Source organism: Rhododendron vialii, chromosome 6a, assembly GCF_030253575.1.
Source record: "Rhododendron vialii isolate Sample 1 chromosome 6a, ASM3025357v1".
Taxonomy (NCBI): Eukaryota; Viridiplantae; Streptophyta; class Magnoliopsida; order Ericales; family Ericaceae; genus Rhododendron; species Rhododendron vialii.
This window is the reverse complement of record NC_080562.1, coordinates 39,645,281-39,665,919: the sequence shown is the minus strand read 5'-3', so window position 1 is coordinate 39,665,919 and position 20,639 is coordinate 39,645,281.

Genomic DNA, 20,639 nt, shown 5'->3' with positions numbered 1-20,639 from the left:
CTGGTTTGCAGAAGTACGTTTGCTCAGGACCACCTTCGGGACTTGGGAGAGGTCTTTGCTGTTCTGAAACTGCGGAAGTTGTGCCTCAACGCTGAGAAATGTGCGTTTGGTGTAAGTTCGGGAAAGTTCCTCGGTCACATAGTGAGCCGCCGGAGAATCGAAGCTGATCCCACAGATCCAGGCCGTACAAAATCTCCGAGCTCCCACTACTATCAAAGAAGTACAACGACTTACAGGGATGGTGGTTGCCTTGAACCGCTTCATCCGACGTTCGGGAGACCTTTGCCGTCCATTTTTCTGAGCGATCACCACTAGCCGACGCAGATTCATATGGACCAATGAGTGCGAGCAGGCTTTGCAATCTTTAAAGCAATACCTGTCCCACGCTCCTTTGCTCGTCAAGCCCCTACCCGATGAAGATCTGTATCTTTACCTTGCTGTTTCTGATCATGCAACGAGCGCGGTTCTTGTTCGGAAAGAGGGGATGGAGCACCAACCAATCTTCTACTCCAGCAAAACGATGACGGATTCTCAGACAAGGTACCTGCCTATGGAGAAATTGGCATTGGCTCTCGTTTCAGCTAAAACGAGCCTCTTGCCTTACTTTCAATCCCATAGGATTGTGGTCCTCACTGAGTTTCCTCTCAAAGCTGTCCTTCGGAAGACGGACACGTCAAGCCGGATCCTGAAATTCTCTCAAGATTTGGCTAACTTCGACATCCAGTTTGAGCCTCGGACAGCCATCAAAGGTCAGGCCTTGGCCGACTTCTTTGCCGAACTCACTCCTGGCTTGCAAGACGAGGCCAATGCCTTGGCCACCGCCGCTGAGGAAGCTCAGGTTCAGGAAGAAGAGGTTTTAGAGGAACCGTCCAGTCGTCCTGCGGAGCCACTCCGTGCTCGGTACTCCCTTGGACGAAAGAAACCCAAGCGGCAATGGAAGCTCTTCTCCGGCAATGCTTGGCGACTGACCGTCGATGGAGCTTCTAATATTCACGGAGCTGGTGCGAGCATCATCCTTGTGTCACCAAGCGGGACTGTGCATGAAAGCGTGGTCTCGATTGGGTACACGGCGACGAACAACGAGGCAGAGTATGAAGCTTTGATTGCAGGCCTCCAACTTTCTCTTCGGCTGGATGCAGATTCGATTCATGTCTTTTGTGACTCTCAACTCATTGTGGGTCATTTAAACGATGATTATCAAGCCAAAGATCAACGTATGAATGCTTATGTAAGCCACGTATTGGCCCTGTTCGGAAGATTTGGCCGAGTAGAAGTGGAATGGATCGCTCGGGAACATAATGCACATGCTGACGCCCTGGCAGGTCTTGCTTCGGTTTACAAGACCTCGGGCAGTCGCCCTATCACCTTTGACGAGATCCCCAAATCAAGCTTCGAACAGCCGTGTGAACAGGTCATGGCAATCTCCCTTGGTCCGAGTCAATTGGATCCAGTGATTGATTACTCGAAGAACCAGGTGTTGCCACCGAACAAACGCGAAGCGTACACACTCCGTTGCCGAGCTGCCAATTTTTTCCTGGGACCGAACGACAACCTCTACCGACGAACTTTCACTGGCCCCGATCTGCGTGTCGTCCACGACGACCTTGTGGCAGCCGTTCTGGAGGAACTTCATTCGGGCAACTGTGGGGCTCATTCAGGAGGACGGTCACTTGCACAGCGTGCTCTAACGCAAGGCTATTGGTGGCCGAAGATGGTAAAGGAATCCGAAGAATACGTGAAGAAATGTGTTCGCCAAAAGCACGCATCACTCATCCACCAGCCAGCCTTCCCCCTTAAAATGATCACTAGTCCATGGCCATTTGCGGTTTGGGCTTTTGACATAGTAGGCAAGATGCCAAAGGCACCTGGAGGATTTGAGTATATGCTCACTGCGACGGATTTGTTCACCAAGTGGGTTGAAGCTTCCCCCATGATCAAGACCACCGCAGGCGACGTAGAACGCTTCATTTGGAAGCACATCATCTCGAGGTTCGGCGTACCGCACGCCATCCTTTCTGACAATGGCTCTCAGTTTGTTGCGTCCGCCCTCAAAGCTTTTTATTCGAAGCGCCACATCACCATCCATAATTCCTCGGTGGCATATCCTCAAGGTAATGGACATGCCGAAGCATCGAACAAGACCATCACTCGGGGGCTGAAGCGCCATCTGGATCGGAAACTTGGTAAATGGGTGGAAGAGCTTCCACACGTCTTATGGGCCTATCGAACAACACCTCGGCGGTCTACCGGCCGTACTCCATTTGCTATGGCCTACGGTATTGTAGACACCCCATTCTGGACTGTCCAGATAACGTTATTTGTCGATCTTATATTTCCCCAATGATGATTTTAGTCGAAAAACAGTTTAAGGACAAAGGTGTGGTCGAGCTTTGAGCGTCCCGAACCTCTCCCAAACACCTTTCAAAACCCTTCAAACCAGAGCCAAACAGCCCCAGCAAAACCCAATTGGCATACGCCAGTGTCCTGGAGGCGTACGCCAGTTATCTGCCACGTGTCAGTCATCGACCAGTGGCCTAGCTTTTACTGGCGCACGCCATTTACAAGTGGCGCACGCCAGTCAAACCCAGTCAAATCAACTTTATTCAGCAACTTGGGCGGGACTTTTGTGCCACCCTGACGTCGGCTACAGCGTCCCTGATGATTACTTTCGGCAGAGACGTTCCCTCTCTCTCCTACACCCCCCATCAAGGCAAGTCCCATGCATTTAATGCATGGGAGGCTCCAACCTTGCCTTAGCCAGCCAAACAGGCCTTAGCACCTAACTGATCTCAGTCTTCCCCCCCCTATAAATACCCCCCTTGCATTCATTTGCAAGGGGTTGGCCTCATTAAGAAGTAGAAGCTCTCTCCTTCCTCCTTTCTTGCTCTCTATCCCTTTTTCTTCCATTGAAAGAGAAAAGAAAACAGCCCACTTCCACACACCCTGCTGACATCCAGCCACCATCTAAGCTTCCATCTCCAAGCTTTAAAGTTCAATACCACCTTCAATCCTCAAACAAAAAGGTATACCACCTTTGTGTCCCTTTCTGTTTTTGGCCCCTGAGGGGAACCAGTGAGGCCCAGGCTAGTAAGTAATACTAGTCCTGGCCTCAAACTGGCAAAATACGACAAACGTATGAGGTGATACATGGCGCACGCCAGTAACCATATGCCGTACGCCAGTCATGGTAGAACGAGCACTACTGGCGTGGGGATCATGGATCGTCATTCCTCTTATTTTATCTTTCTGTCAGTCACCCTTGCATGCTAAATAACCAGTTTACCGCTTTCTGTATATTTAGAACTGTTTAGATGTAGTAGTTAATACTCGCTTCTTATCTGCTTAAAAGGCCCCTGGGATCCTTCTGGTCATGCTCCAGAGCCCAGATGATGCAAAAGCCAAGCACTGGATTAGGGTCCAACGTGCGTACGACAGTCCATGACTGGCGTACGGCAGTTAAAGCTAGGATCCAGTGGCTGGCCCTTTGCATCTTAGGTCAATCCTGGCCTCCTTTCTGTCCCCACATTGTTTAGGGGGTTTCCTGTCTATTTTCAAGGCTTCAAGCCATCTCATCTGTCTGTAAATGTATATATCCTGCTTATTTAACTGCATGGTTTGTCCTGGGTGTGCGCTGGTCCCTTTCCAGAGCCCAGAGGATTGCAAATAAGGACTGTGAAGCTTAACAAGTGGAGTACGCCAGTTATGAGGTGGCGTGCGCATGTCCAATCAGCATGCAGTGGCTCGGCCAGTGCATGCTGACGGAACCTGCTTACGTTCCTTCAGGGCAGCGTACTTCAGTTTATTCAAGCTGCTCAGTGCTTGTTCTCAATCTATATTTAGCATTGCAAGCAAAATCATCCATAAACATTTTGTCACCTAATTGCAACTTGTTAAAGTTTTAACCCCCATTAACTGTTCCCCCGCCCTAACTGGCTAAAAAATGATCAAATGAGAGAAAAATGCAAGCGCTTTTACAAAATGCCCGAGTAAAGACCGATCTCCGGATTGGGCGAGAGGGGTGCCATAAAACCCTTCCCCTCTCGTAACCTGGCTCCCGAACCTCAGATATCGAAGGTGACGACGGACCAGTCTACAAGCCTTTTCAAAATCAAACAAACGTGGCAAACGTTTTCGAGTTCGGTTCCTTGGGTGCTTTCACCGCTAAAACCCGAGTGGCGACTCTGAATCGAGGCGTTTCGCCGCGCTCTTCCAACAAAAGGGGCCGCGCCCGATTTTTAATTTTACAAATAAAATTTCCGGGGGCGCGTGCCCACAGTGGCGACTCTGCTGGGGACATTGCATTGATTGATATTTGACGATTAATACATAATTGAACAATTCTCAAAAAGCTTGTCAAAACAGTACGCTTCGCGCTGCTGAAGAACGGGATGGTAACGTAACAGGATCTCAGCATTCGACCAATCCGAACTGGGGCTTTTACTATTGTTCTCTTGTGTAGTTTTCTCCAAAATATCAATTAACAAAAGTGAGCCAAGCTTCAAAAGGCGTTTGTTTTCAAAAGTGTTGCATTTTCTCTCATCTAATCATTCTTCGGCATTCTCCGTTTGTATCGATGGTTGGTCAGCCCCGTTGAGGTGTTTTGGGTAACCGGCACAGTTTACTGGAGCCCGGGGTCCTCGAACGCCCAACAACCTTGGACGATGATGAGTCGTACTACCGTTCGACCATTGCTTTGCTCCACGCGTTGCAATGGGAGGTATATCGCGGCTCTAGTCAGAGGAACCCCTTTTAGCCAAAACCGGCCTCTACAGCGTGTACAAAGCACTAGCACCTTTCAACCTAAGACAGGAACCCGCAGGGTAGGATTACTTGCTTCTAACCCCATATCCTGTCTATGTGTTACCGCTTTCCATATCGCATGCCTGTACATACATTCATGATCGTTTTGCGTAGGAGCATGCTAGGGCGGCTTTTAGGATGTCTTTTGTCGAGTCTGCCTTGCGCCCACTCGGCGTTTGCCTTGGACCGATGACGAGTCGTGCATCTCGATGTTGCACGTTACCAGAATTTTCAAATCCTTAATCCATGAGACTTCGGGAAGTCGATACTTCCTAAATCCTTGTCTCAAACCCCATCGAGGTTTCAAACCGAAAGCTAGGAACAACGGAGAGAATGGCATGATGCTTACACCACTCGGGTTAAAAGTGCTAATCACTTACACCAGGCTCCGGCACAGTGCTGCTTACGCCATTTCGGTTACGGTATCATGACATCTATACCGAGTTGTTCCAAAATCAAACTTTGAAACTTCGAGAAGGGAGAAAGTCAAAGGCTTAGGCTGTTTTTGCATCCCTTAGTGGCATTCGATTCAATCAAAGGATACACCGTCGAAAAGAGATCCGAGGATTCCATGGCAACTGTCCGAATGGTGTAAAGCAGGCTCCCCCTAGTTCTAGGGTCTAGGAGGACACCGACGACGTTGGCATGATCATTTTTCAATTCCCGTCTATTCTTTCAAAAAAAATGACTGCAGGCTGTCACTGAGCTCTTGTACTTTGCCGTCTAGTCATGCCGATGTCAAAGCAGAATTCCGAGATCAAGAGCCAAACCTACTTGGGACCGTCCGTCGAGTCTGTTTGAGGATCTGATTTGGGGTTCGTTTTTCAGTCGACCGCAACGGAAGCTCTGGCCTGCGCTGTGTCACGAGAGGATTCGCCACCGACTACTCCGCACGAATCCCCTCCGTCTACTCCATCTCCGCCAACATCTCCCAAGCTTGTTAAAACAGAAGTACTAGCCATGGCGGATGTCCCACCTCCGAATCTTGCAACCGTCCTAGCCGATCTACAGCGCAACCTGGCCATCATGCAACAGAGAGCCGACCAGGCCGACGCCTCTATGGCCAATCTTCAAACCCTAATCGAGGAGCGACTTCCCCTGGTAGCAGGAGGGGAAGGCGGCGAAAGGCGTGAACAGGGAGCCGCCGGCCAAGAGGAACCATTGGTTGAGAATCCCGCTCCAAGCCCAGAAATGGCAGCTTTGGTCGCCAAAATGGCCAAGTTGGAAGAAGCCGTCGCCAAATCTGAAAGAAAAGGGTCGGGAGTGCTAGACATGGACCGCCTCTTCCCATTTCCGAATGCCCGGCTGCCCGACCGGTTCAAAATGCCCGACTTTGCAAAGTTCGACGGTACTGGAGACCCGAAAACTCACTTGTTGGCCTATCATGGAGCCATGAAGCTGCATGGCGTCGAGGAGGATGCCATGGCTCAGCTATTTCCGCAAACTCTTGCCGGTCCAGCCTTCCAATGGTTCTTGTCGCTCGACATCTCCAAGAGGCGGACATGGGAGGACATTGGCACGGCCTTCAATGCTCAGTATAGCTACAACGCCCAACTCAAAATGACCACTCGGGAGTTGGAATCCACCAAGATGACTGCAAAGGAGTCCTTTGCTGACTTTATCCAAAGATGGAGAGCCAAGGCCGCTCTCATGCCCGATCGCCCAAGCGAGAAGGATCAGATCCGCATCATTTCCCGTAATCTGCAGCCCGACTTCGCCAAAAACCTTGTGTTGGTTCAGGGCGCAAACTTTGAAACCTTCTATGACTCCGGGCTGGCCATCGAAGAAGCCCTTCAAACCGACGTTCTGCCTAGGAGTGACAATTCCTCCTCCACTTCAGCCTCAAAATCAAAGCCTCGTGCATACACCGGGAACAGCACTGCTTTGTTCGGTGGCAACAGCTACGCCAACGCGAACTCTGCCAACAACCCCTCTACCCAAAACTCTAACCACATTGCCGACATTAACCAAGTTCAAACCCCTCAAAGACCTCGAAACCGCAACCAATCTCGTAACTTCGCCAACTTCGAGGCACCTCTCTCCTCGGTGTTGGAGAAGCTAATCAAAACCGGGCACCTCAGGCCTCTAGCCCCAACTCCACTTCCTCAAAATCCACCCCCTAGCCATAACCCCAATGCTTTCTGTGCGTACCATCAAATGCCCGGCCATTACACCGACTCATGCTATCGCCTCCGTCATGCGATACAGGATTTGGTGGACAATGGCACCCTTCCAACTCCACCCACAAAGCCCAACGTCATCTCCAATTCCTTACCCAAGCATGACCCTAACCCTCAAGTGAACCAGATAAACCTTAGCTCCACCATATTCAACCCTACCGACCATATTACCTCAACCTTCAACCAAAGACCAATTGTACCCTTCCCCTCCGAACCAAGCATTAACATGATGGCGGCCGGTTGGGCCATGGAGGACAGAGCCAAGGAATGGGAAGAGCTTTGCAGTGATTGGACTGAACAGTATAATATGGGATTCCCCGCGCACCCTCAGGTCAATCAAATGTGGCTAGATCAGTGGCAGGAAGAATGGAACGCGGCACAGGCTGACCCTCTGGATGGTCTCTCTTTGTTCACGCTCTTTTACCAGCCCGAATCAAACCCCGTCGAAGTGGAAGCCGAGGAGTACGTGTGGGACCCACAGCCTGATGGATGGCAATTGGGGCAGGGCCTCGAGGCGGATGTGGACCAAAACGATTTTGATGAGAAGTACTGGGACCAGTTCCAAGAGGGAGAGGTTGTGACCGAAGTTCGTCGCCCGCTAGGCGCCATGTTACCCTTGGTAAATGCTATTGCTGACACGCTCGACCGTCGCATCCATGAGTGTGATATTACCCTCGACGTTGTTTCTGTGGAACGGCCGTGTCCTGTCATTACAGCCCCCGGGGATGACTGCTCAATCATGGTTCTAGATGCGCTTCCGGCCGACCTCTGGGATGCGGAAGAAGCTATTAAGACCTCACCGCCCGCTGATATTTGGAACGTCGACAACATTGTCGACCTCAACATGGGGAACGAAGTATGGACCGTCAATACTGCTCTCGTCGATGGAGGATTTTGGGACGTTCCATTCGTCACTAACCCAGGAGCACCATTTGAAGAAGAGGCTGCACAGGATCCTGCATTTTGGGAGGGTTTAGTGATGGAGGATTTGGAATGGGATACCGCTCTGGGGACAGATTCGACTGCAACGGTGGTATCAACGGACAAAGGGAAGCGCAAGCTGGAAGAAGTACCGGCCGATCTGTGGGATTCTATTGACTCATCATCTTGGTGGGACGTGGCCAATGTCACTAGGAGTGGCCGAGTGTTTCAGCCCTCCAATCTCCAGGCTGGAAGCTCGTCCAATCCGCCCGGTCAGAAGGCCACTGTTCCCGCTGCTCAGCGAGCTGATCCGCTCTTTCCGAATGGGGTTCCAGAAGAAGACGCCATTTTGAAACAGCTCGAACGGATTCCTGCCGCCGTCTCCATCTGGGGTCTGATATCATCATCAAAGGAGCATCGTGAGAAGCTCTCCTCCGCGTTGGCCCGGCTCACTGTACCGATCGACATCACCCCCGAGGCCATGATCGCTCTCGTGCTGCCACTTCTCTCTAAACACTCCGTCACTTTCACTGAGAGGGATCTGCCCGTTGAAGGAACTGCTCACAACCGCCCGCTGCACATCACCATCAAGTGCCGGGGACATTGGGTGCCAACTGTGCTAATTGACAACGGCTCAGCTATCAACGTTTGCCCGATGAGGGTTGCCTACCGTTTGGGATTCTCAAAGAGCGACCTAACGCCCTCCAATCTGGCCGTCAAGGCATATGACAGCACTCGCCGCACGGTGGAAGGAACTCTGATGCTGAAACTGGATGCTGAGGGTTTCGAAATGGATGTAGAGTTCCACGTGGTCGACGTCCCCGCCACCTTTAACCTGCTGCTGGGCAGGCCTTGGCTTCATAGGGCCGACATTATGGCTGTACCTTCAACCCTGCACCAGAAAGTCATGCTGGGACTGCCTACCGGAACCTTAACAATCTGCGCAGATTCGGGGATCCGCCCGCTCACGGATGACGGCACGCCTGTCTTGGGCATTATGCACGGGGAAGAAGACTCGGACTTCGGGGGTTTCTCTTTCGACACATCTGGCTCAGTCCTCGCCATTGCCATGGATGATGACTTCACCATAAGCTCAACTGTCCTCGAAATGATGAGGAAGATGTCATTCATGCCAGGCCTAGGACTCGGGGCCAACCAACAAGGGATCGCCGAGTTCCCTGTTTTTCCTTCCAACAACGGACGCTTTGGTCTTGGTTACACTCCACCGGCCAAAGACGCCGAAAAGAGGAAAGACCTGGGAAAACCTCGAACCCTTTGTGGTAACCCCGATAGCTACTTTGTGCGAGAGGGAGGAGGCTCTACTTATTCGGGACAGATAGAGCCGTTTTGGGATCCAGAGACTTCCACTTGGCTGCCGGGGTTTGAAATATTTGCTGCGGACACCTGGCCCGATGAAGAGACGGCCGAAGAAAAACTGGCCAAAAAGGAGTTCGAGAAGCAGCTGGGTCAGGCCAAAGAGGAGTTTGACTGGCTGAAGGCTTTTGATCAAGGGGATCTGGAGATGCTGTTCTCCCAAGTAGGTTTGGTCGGCAAGGGCGAAGAAGCTAAAGTGTTAATGCTCGGGCCCGACTCCTCAGAGACTCTCGCGGATCCTACCTCTCTCATCGTGAAGGCACAGGGAAGTCTCAATAACTGCATTTTCACTCCGCGTCTAACATGCATTGACGATGAGTCTGAGTCTGACACAGAGTCTAAGTCTAGCTCAGAGCCGGAGTTTGAGCCTCTTGGCCCTCCACGTCGTAGTTTCTACTTCGAGTTCGAGTCTGTTGTACTTGGCAACCCCGTGGGGTTTTATGAAATGCATGATCCTACTTCTGACTACTTTGCTAGCTTCTATATAAACTGTGTCGACCCTGACGATGAAGGAACAAACTTCGACGGGGACATCCCGGCTGAGTTGCGTTCCCTCATCGAAAAGGAAGACGAAAGGCGTGCTCAGCCTCTAAAAGAAGAAGTAATTTGTATAAATTTGAAAGACGAGGATGACCCCCGCATGATGCAAATCGGTGCAAATCTATCCCCGGAAAATCATGCCGGAACTATCGAGCTTCTCAAGGAATTTCCCGAGGTTTTCGCGTGGTCTCACAAGGATATGCCCGGCATCGATCCTGAAATAGTGCAGCATCGAATCCCGTTGGAACCTGGGGCTGTCCCCGTCAAACAAAAGCTCCGCAGAATGAGGCCGGATTGGGTTCAGAAGATCAAGGAAGAGGTTACCAAACAGATTGATGCAGGGTTCATAAGGGTTGCAGAGTACCCCAAATGGGTGGCCAACATTGTGCCGGTTCCTAAGAAGGATGGAAAGATCCGAGTCTGCGTCGACTTTCGGGACTTAAACAAGGCAAGCCCTAAAGACAGTTTTCCCTTGCCACACATTGACGTGCTTGTGGACAACACGGCGGGGCATGCCTTGCTCTCTTTTGTCGACGGATTCTCCGGATACAACCAGATCTCTGTGGCACCCGAGGACCAAGAGAAAACGACATTTGTCACGGAATGGGGGACTTACTGCTATGTAAAGATGCCGTTTGGGCTGAAGAACGCCGGGTGCACTTTCCAACGGGCTCAAACGACCTTGTTTCATGATTTTATCCACAAAACCGTCGAGATCTACGTCGATGACATGATTGTGAAGGCAAAGGAGGAAAAAGACTATCTCCCGACACTCAGGCAATTTCTCGAAAGGCTCCGCAAGTACAATGTGCGCCTGAATCCACAAAAGTGCACGTTTGGGGTCACGGCTGGAAAAATGTTGGGGTTTCTGATCACCGCGAGGGGAATCGAAGTGGATCCTTCCAAAATCAAAGCAATCCTTGAGATGGAACCACCCAAGTCTGAAAAGGGTGTGCGAAGTTTTCTAGGGAAAGTCCAGGTCATCAGCCGTTTTATCTCCAAGCTAACTCTAACCTGCGGGCCGTTGTTCCATTTGCTCAAAAAGGGGGTCCCTTTCGAATGGACGGAGAAATGCCAGACCGCTTTCGAGTCTATTCGAAGGTATTTGCAGAACCCACCGGTGCTGATGCCGCCAACACCGGGTCGGCCTTTGATTCTCTATCTGTCCGTTTCTTCAACAGCCATGGGGTGTCTGCTAGCACAGGAAGGAAGCAATGGGGTCGAGAAGGCTGTGTACTACCTGAGCAAGAAGATGGTCGGATCTGAGGAGCGCTATACCCCTCTGGAAAAGACGTGTTGGGCGCTAGTTTGGGCTACAAGAAAGCTTAGACACTACATGCTAGCCTATTCGGTGAGACTGATTTCTCGGATGGATCCTATCAAGTATCTGTTCGATAAGCTGGCGCTCACCCATAAGCTAGCACGTTGGTTGCTTCTGCTGGCTGAGTTCGAACTCCAACATGTCACGAGGAAGTCTGTAAAGGGGCGCGCTGTGGCCGAATTCTTAGCTGATCACCCGATCGACGGCCCGGAAGACGTGGATTTCACATTCCCCGACGAAGAGGTTCTAACAGTGGTCGAAGAAGTATGGACGCTCTATTTCGATGGGGCTGCTAACCAGAGGGGGTTTGGGATTGGAGTGTTGTTGATCACACCCGCCGGTGCTCACATTCCGCTCGCCTTCAAGCTGAATTTTGATGTCACCAACAATCAAGCCGAGTATGAGGCCTGCATCGTCGGAATGGAAGCTGCTATCGCTTTAGGAGTCGAGAAGTTGGAAGTAATTGGCGATTCGAACTTGGTGGTTTCCCAAGCTAATGGAGACTGGAAGGTTCGTGAGGAAAAGCTGAAGCCTTATCACCAAGATTTGGAAGAACTGATTCCTCGCTTCAATAAGGTGACTTTCACCCATGTCCCACGCTTGAGGAATCAGTTCGCCGATGCCTTGGCGACTTTGGCTTCAATGATCGAACTTCCAATAGGAGTTAAGCTGCGGCCAATCGTGATTGAACAGAGGGACTTGCCCGCTTACGAGTATATCAACGCCATTGATGATGTCGATGATGGCCTACCCTGGTACCATGACATTTGGAACTTTGTGGAGCGCGGGGAGTTCCCTATTGAGGCCACGAAGAAGGACCGGATTGCCTTACAGAGGCTGGCTTCTCAGTACATCATCTGTGGGGGGAAGCTGTATCGAAGGTCGCACTGCGGGATGCACAAGCTCTGTGTCAACGGCGTCGAGGCAACAAGGATAATGGAGGCGGTTCACGAAGGAGTCTACGGGCCTCACATGAGCGGCATCATGCTCGCTAGGAAAATCCTCAGGCAGGGTTATTACTGGTCTACAATGGAGACGCAGTGCATCGACTATGTCCGGCGCTGTTACAAGTGTCAAATCCACGCGAACTTGCAGCATGTCCCTCCGTCTAAGCTGTATGGCATGACTTCGCCGTGGCCGTTCTCTGTTTGGGGCATCGATGTTATCGGGATGATCAGACCGTCTGCTTCAAACGGCCATAAGTTCATACTAGTAGCGATAGACTATTTCACCAAGTGGGTCGAGGCCGAATCCTACAAGACGCTGACAACGGTTCAAGTTGCTCAGTTCATTCGAAAGAACATCATTTACCGGTACGGGGTTCCTCAGGCATTTGTATCCGATAACGGGAGCCATTTCAAGGGGAGGGTTCTGGAGCTCTTCGAGGAATTTAGTATCGAGATCCATCATTCAACGACCTACCGCCCGCAAACAAATGGGGCGGTCGAAGCTGCAAACAAGAATGTCGAGATGATCATCAAGAAGACTGCCGAGTCTGCAAGGGATTGGCACGAGCAGCTGCCGCTCGCCCTCTGGGGATACCGGACATCTATTCGCACTTCAACGGGTGCAACTCCCTTCTCTTTAGTCTATGGGATGGAGGCAGTACTTCCCATCGAGCTCGAGGTACCATCGCTGAGAATCATGGTTGAAAGCGGTCTTGAGGAATCTGACTGGTTAAGCGGAAGGTTTATCGAGTTGATGTTGTTTGATGAGAGAAGACTCCGGGCTTTGTATCATGTTCAGGGGTATCAGCGTCGAATTGCCCGTGCATTCGACAAAAAGGTGAAGTCCAGGGGCTTGGTCGAAGGAGACATGGTCACAAAGGAGATCCGGGCTCCAGTGTTTGATCCTCGCGGGAAATTCAGGCCGAAGCGATCCGGGCCATATATCATCAAGACCATCCTATCCGGGGGTGCTGCTAAGCTCATCGACCTCGACGGCAATGAATTCAACACCCTGGTCAACCTGGATCAGCTCAAACGTTATTATCCCTGAGAGATGCTCGTTGGGTCGAAAACCACAAGGGTGGGCGATTCCAAGCAAAAGTTAGAGCAGCCTGCTAGACCGAAAACCTAAGGAGGCGGTTCTAGGCAAAAATAAATGGGCAAAAAAGTCGAAAGCTCGCTAGACCAAAAACCTGAAAAGGCGGTGCTAGGCAAAAGTTAGAGCGTAAAAGGAGAGGTAAAATACACGAGTGAACCTTAGCCTGAACTACGTTCTGACCTGATTCCCTGAAAAGGGATACGTAGGCAATCTCACTTTGAGATTCGGTCACACTCTATCAAAATTTCGATCCAGGTTCGACACTTTTGGGTCAATAGCGCAGTTCGAGGGGGTCGAGCACAAGTCAAAGGCTGCACTGAAGCGAATCAGAAAGGGGAAACCCGTTGTTTTTCAACTTTATTGCAAATTACTATTTCTAATATATAAGCTGAGCACAAAAGCCTTAAAAACAGTTGAAGCATGAAAAACAGAACAAAATGCTTGAGAAGCCTAACGGCTCGCAGTTTATTCTAAGCATAGCAAAGTGGCCCGGAGTCAGTCAATATGTTCTCTTGCATTCACATCTGCTCTCAGCCACTGTCTATAGCGGCTCCTCAGCCCTGTTGAAAAACCCGGCATCTCAGCCTGAAGGGCTCTAAGGCCCCAGCGCCGTTGGTAACCGCCGAGTGTTTGAGCATTGAAGTTCGGGACACGGGAATCCCCAATGCTGGTGTGGTGGTTCTCTTGAGAGGCACCCAACTGTCGAAGAACACGGCCGGGAATGTAGAAAGTGAAACTCGATAGCCCAGCAATCACCATCCGGTCGAATCTGTCGGAGGAAATAGCCATATCCGGAAGGTCCAGCCAGGGGCACCTCCAAGCAATCTCATCAGGCTGCATTTGCTGCATGAACTCATACCAGCCTTCTATGTCCATGTCCGGATACCGCATCTCCCTTTGATGGATCCTCTTCGGAAAGAGATTCCAGCCCGCTACCGGAGGATGCAAGAGATTCAACTTGTCTGACAGCCACAACTGTATGAGAGGAAAAGACAAGTAAGAGGCTAGATAAAACCTGAGCGAAAAGACAAGTAAGGAGCTAGGAAACAGCCTAAGCCGAGTGTCGAGGTAAAATGAGAACGTGTGAAAAGCCGGAAAAAGGTGAGCTGAGTGAGAATACCTGAAGCAAAAGCAGGCTGCCGCTGAAAACAGCGGACTGGCCCGTATACACCAAATCCAAACCCAAGAGAGTTTCGGCCAGGACCAAAGGGACCACGTTCCTTCGCGCCCCCATCTGTGCAGCAACGCTCACTAGTGAAGGGCTAATCTGCCCGTCGGCCGGCACGAGCAAGTAGGCGGCCAGCAAGCAGATTACCAACGCAAAGCGGCGACGCGCCTGAGCATCATCACTAGCCAAATCGCCGTCCGGGCTGTACATTTCGATCAACCGCATGATATTCAATTGGCCGCCCTCCAGGATGGTATTTGCCAAGCCCCGGGAAATGTTGAGTGAACTGGCCAGCAATTTGGGCATGCTCGCCTGGTATGGCGGAACTACAAGCGTAGGGGACGAGAAGGTCCGAAGGTACGCCTGGAATTCTTCGACAGTCGGGCACATCTCGTCGTCGCCAAAGCGAAAGACATGGACGTCCGGATCCCAGAATCTGAGAGCAGCCTGCAGGAGCGCTGGGCGGAGTGGCACATGTCGAAGAAAGCGGAACGAGGCGAGGCCGTGGTATTGAAAATTGAGCCAGTCAACGCTTAGAAATTGCGCCAACCAGGGCCTAAGTAAAGTCGGGAGGGGGTTATCCATGGCAAATATTGAAGTATACTGGAGGAAAGGGGAAGCAGTGCACCTTGGGAAACCTTTGCAGGGCCTCTGCTTTATAGGCTTTTGCCCTTTGAAATTCTTGCCAATAATGGGGCATCCAAAGCCTCATGCTAGACTCCAAATCATGTTCATGCAAAGGACACTGCCCCCTGAGGCACCCAGAAACCGTGTGCGAACCGTGTAGGGGTGAAGACAAGGTGGCCCCCGAAAAAGGACAGTTGGTCAGTCAAGTGGATCTGGCACTCATGAACCTGGCGTACGCCAGTTATTTACTGGCGTGTCCGTGTCCCCACACTACTGGCGTACTGCCCTCAACTTCTGGCGTACGCCAGTCGGCTTCACCAGAAACCAGTCTTGAGCAGCTACTGCCTCCGTGTGGTCGTTTTCAATTCCGGGGCTGGCTTTGGCTATTTGTTGGGTCCTACAAGTCACAAAAGACATTTAAGACTATGGCCAAACATCGGATTCCAAAAGCCACGCCCGATGAAGATTTTGGACCCTCGGTGGCCCGTGTCAAGACAAAATCAAGGATACGGATAGTCAAAACTCGTTTCCAGGGCTCTTGCCAAGTTTTGTCATACCATACAAGTTGCGTAGGACTTATGTGACTGTGTGGGGGTGTCGGTTTCAGTCCGGGACTATATCGAGTCATCTTTGGCGTCTTATGCCCGTTTTTATGGCATTTTTAGCGTTTTCTTGGTATTTCCCTTGCACCGGGACATTTCTATCGGTTTGGATAATTCGTACAAGTCATTATGCATCCATGTCGCCTTTCAAAAGGGTCAGTTTCCTTCTCCGGGGTAATTGATGGAGCTTTGCCTACCAGCGCCCAAAACTCCCGTATCCCCCGCGTATCTGGGATACGGGTGGTGTCCTAGGGTGTTTCTGTCCATCTTTTCTTCGAGCTAAGTCAATTATGTGCATATTCAAGTGTCTGTTGTCGACTCAGAGTATTCATCAATGCATGATAGATATTAGCGGATGTTTTGTTCTTTCCCTTTTACCGAATCTCACCAAAGTGACGGGAAAGCAGTAAAACAGAAAATGCATCTATTATATACTACTGTGTCAAAACTACTGGTGGAAATGTATCGGGTATCAAACGACACAACGGCCCTGGCAGAGCTAAATGTATCAGGGCACACTCGCCCGCAAAATCAAGAGGCACGCAGGCCCCGTCCAAAACATCGAGTATCAAAGTATCTATCCAAAAGTGGCCAGTACCGGCAAAATAGACTGAGGCTCGGTGATAGCCCTCAGTCATCAAAAAGGTCTTCCTCGTCGTCCTCGTCCTCGCTGTCCTCCACCTCCCTAGGGTCTATCCGGAACCTCGGATCGCTCGCTGAGTCGGAGCCGCTGCTGAGGGACGTCCCCTCTTCCTCTTCTTCCTCTGCCTCTTCTTCTTCTCTCCTCTTCTTCTGCGAGGGTCCCTCGGCAGGCTTCTTCTCTGCAGGCCTCTTCCTCAGCTCCCGGCGGAACTGGAGCTCCTCGCTGGCCGGAGTGATTTGCACTCCCTGTTCCACCCTTGCCGCTGGCCGGGAGGAGCTCGAAGCTGTCTTCTTTGCTGGCGGGGGCCGCACGCTTTTTCTCCTACGAGCCGCCCTAGCATATCCCTGCATAGTCATTCAATTCAGTTAACATACATTGTGCATATTGTATATATTGAAATGCTGAGTGCAGGAAATGTCAAAAGCAATCCCGATCAAAAGTAAAAGGAAAAGTTATACCTGAGGCTGCTCAACGGGAGCCGGAACTGGTGGTGGGTACTCCAATTGCAAAGAGGCGCCGCCGGCTATCCTGTGGAACTCCTTCTCCATGGCCTTCATCAAGCGAGCTGCCTCCCGTACCCATTCTATCGGGGCCTGTGACATATTTCGGGACAGAATCAGAATGCAAGCCAAGTGTACATACTGAAAACAAATACGGGAACTACAAAAGGGTAAAGGAGTGTCTTACCGGCCCTGTGATCTCTGCTGGGTCTGTCCTGGCGGGCTCGAACCGAACTATAGCCTCCTCTCCTGCCGTGTCCCGCACAGCTAGGGTCCAAGAAAGCCGAGGCAGCCCTGTCGCTGTGGCATAGTCACTCCTCTCTCTCGGCTGGGCTGCCCTACTCTCCCGGCTCCGCCTCTCCTCGCCAGCCTCAAGCGCCTCACTCTGCACGGCGACATGCTCCAGCACGCCGAGCGGCCTCGCCAGGTGCTGCCTCCGGTATACAGCGTAGTCACGCTCAGGCCTCAGAAAAGCGGCCAGTCCGGTCGGAACAGTGAACCGCCTCAGCTCAGCCAGGGTGTACTTGTCCGTGTGGGAAGCGTGAGGAGGCAGTGGCCCGGGCACCTGAAAGTCAAGAGCGCCTAGTGACTGCCGTGTCACCCGGTCACCCAGGTACCACCGCCACCCGAAGGCCGACTCCAAAAGCACCCGGCTCGCAGTCACCACCCTACTCTCCGCCAGGTACGCAGGCTCAGGCTCAGCGCCGCTCCAAGGGTTCCAATCCACCTGCAAGGCAATGGCACAGTTTGTAAGGTATCAGCGACAGCATTAAAGCAATTCTACGGGTATAATGATCAAATTCGACATAATTGCATACCTGAGTGCCAGACAGCTCGTCGAGGTAGGTCCGGAAAGCTAGGAGGCTCCCTCTGGACTTCTTTTTCCCGCTGTACATAGGACCCCAAATCATGGCACGGGGGAGCATCCTCAGGTTCGGGCACTTGTTCTCCGGAGGGTACATCTTCAGCACCTTATAAGCCCATAGCTGCAAATGGTAAAGACAACCAAGGCGTCAGGATACAGTTCATATGCAAATCAAAGTACAAATGCAATAAAGGGAAAAGCGGTAAGTAAATGATAGTCTTTGTTTCTTACCTCCCACACCCTCCAGTAGCCGGCAGTCGCCTTCTTCCCGCGAGAGAACGCCCCCATAAAGCCATAGCAGGTGCCCAGGGCAGCTCCTCCCCAGTCAAACCTCGAAGCTGCGCCTAAGTCATGGAGGGCCGGTAAGTAGGACAGGTGCACTGTGGATCGCTTGTTCGGGTACAGGGTAGCCCCGAACAAGTACAACAGGTAGGCCCTCGCCATCTGCTCCGCCTCCAACTCTGACTCCGGCTCCCTCCCGTGCAAATACCGTTTGAACTGGTCATAATGGACGGTCTCCGCCTCACCCGCCGGCGCCTGCCCTAGAAACCACGTCAGAGCCGCCGGATCCCTGTAAATCTTTGAGTCAAACGAGATAGGCTCTCCACCTACCCTCAAGCCTGTGAGCGCTGCGAAGTCGGACGGGGTCACTGTCATCTCCCCAATCGGCAAGTGGAAGGTATTTGAGGAATCCCACCACCTCTCGGCCAGCGCTGTCAGCAGAGCGTGGTCGCTCTTCACGGCCGTCAACGTGAGGATAAACGGCCGGAACCCTGCGGCGTCAACCAAGGCCCTGACACGCTCAGGCAAGCTCCTGTACAGCTCAAGCGAACTCGCCGGACCTCCGTGGCCCCGAGTGCTGGCCGCCCCCCTCTGCACAACAAAGACAGACAGACAGCAGAAAGAACTTCATCAATGAATTGCAATCCAAACAGTTAGTCGAATTCAGAATATCAAAGAGCAACTCTACAGTCGAAACAGGTATCATAAAGGTCGAACAAAAGCTGCTAGGCACTTGTATTCTCCTATCCAGCTCTGCTATCAGTCGAATCAATTCAAGGGTGTTTCTTAATCGAGTTCCGAGCCACTGGGCCTCTCTTTTCTCAAGGTACATCTCTCAGTCGATTACACGAGTTTTCGGTATGGCAATATGGTCGAATCAAGCTATTGGGCATGCCATCCGGGCGTCCGTCATGTCATGGCAATCTACTTAGTCGAAGTCAAGTTCAAAGGATAGCCTTATTGATCGAAGCCACTTATGGTCGATTCTAGTTTGGCGCTAACCGTTTCCTCAAAGTTATGGGGCATCCTGCAAGTCGATTCAACTACTTCGATTGTTCTACCATTCAAGTCGAGTTTCTGCGTCGAGGCATATTATTCGAGGTTCCATTTTCTCAGTCAGGTTACAATCGAGGTTCCAATCTACATGCATTACGAGCTACGCTACAACAGTTCAAAACTACCTTTGGATTCAAACGATAAGACATGCATATCAAAGGAAAAAGTTCAAAAGGAACACCTGTGCCCAGTCCACTGACAAGTGCCTCTGCGGGTCCCTCAGTATCAGCTCGGCGTCATAACTCCCCCTCAAAGGCGCGAGGCTCTCGACCCCGGACGGTATAAACAGGTGTGGCTCGGGCGGAGCGTACGTAGCCGCGTCAAACTGACGGCGGGGTGCCAGCCGGGCGGACTCTGCGAGCGTCACTGCTCGCTCAAACGACCACACCTCCCCCTGAGCTTCCTCTGCTGCCCCGGTCTCGCTCACAAAGGCCTCCCCTTCGGCCCTGGCCCTCTCGGCCTCCTCCCTCAGGCGCTCCTCCTCCTGCGCCCGCTCAACCTGCCGGGCCCTTTCCTCCCGCGCAGCCAACACAGCAGCCACCACCCCCGGGTTCTCCCGGAGCAGCCGGCCGAGTTCCTCCTCGGACACGAACTCAGCAAAATCTCCCCGAGTGATGGGTACGTGTGCCGAGGACCCCACTGCTGGCCGAAACTCCACCTCCTCCGTGGGGACTGCCCCGGACGCTCCCTCCTCAACCACGGGACCTTTGCCCCTCGCCGGATCCCTCGGTGGCGTCCCCGGTCGGCCACCATCATCACCACTGCCCCTGCCGCTGCCGCCGGCTCCAGCCGAGTCCAAACCGGTAATCACCACACCCTCTACCCCACTGCTTGGATCCAGTCGACGAACCTGTGGACCCACTATCACAACAGAGCCTGGCGTACGCCGTATCCCTCCTGGCGTACGCCCCTCATCGCCACCAGCCACCGCCGCTGCATGGCCACCACTGTCGCCGCCGCCGCCTGCGACCGCTACACTGACACTCGATGAAGGTTCGGCAGTAGCTTGATCGTCGATTCGAGACTCCGGAGTCTCGACACTACCCCGTGGCCGATTCCCCTCCTCGCCGGCATTGCCATTGCCGCCACCACCATTGGGTTCCGCCATAGATGGGTGAAGAGGTGTGGATTTTTGCGAAAAATGGGAGAGTGAGGAAGAGATTGAAGGATTTTGAGAAGGCTTGACAGTTTCCAGAGTTCAAAACCAGAGAAGAGCGGTTTCTGCACCGCCTCAGAAGTTTATACGACGTATGGGACGTTTGGGCCGGGTCTGGACTCGGGTCTGGGCTCGGATCTCTGTGATAGATGGCGTACGCCAATTGGGTGTACCGTACGCCAGTAATTTGTGGGCCTCAGGCCCAATCCATATCCAATACTGAAAATTCGTCCTCAAGTGAAAGCCCAACTTATTCTGAGAAGTTTTGGGCCCATCCCCAAGCAAGAGTCCGTCCGATTTCAAATCAACGACGATCCCCTCGTCCAATCTCAAATCAACGACGATCTATCCGTCCAATTTCAAATCAACGACGATCCACTCGTACAATCTCAAATCAACGACGATCCACTCGTCCAATCTCAAATCAATGACGATCTATCCGTCCAATTTCAAATCAACGACGATCCACTCGTCCAATCTCAAATCAACGACGATCCACTCGTCCAATCTCAAATCAACGACGATCTATCCGTCCAATTTCAAATCAACGACGATCCA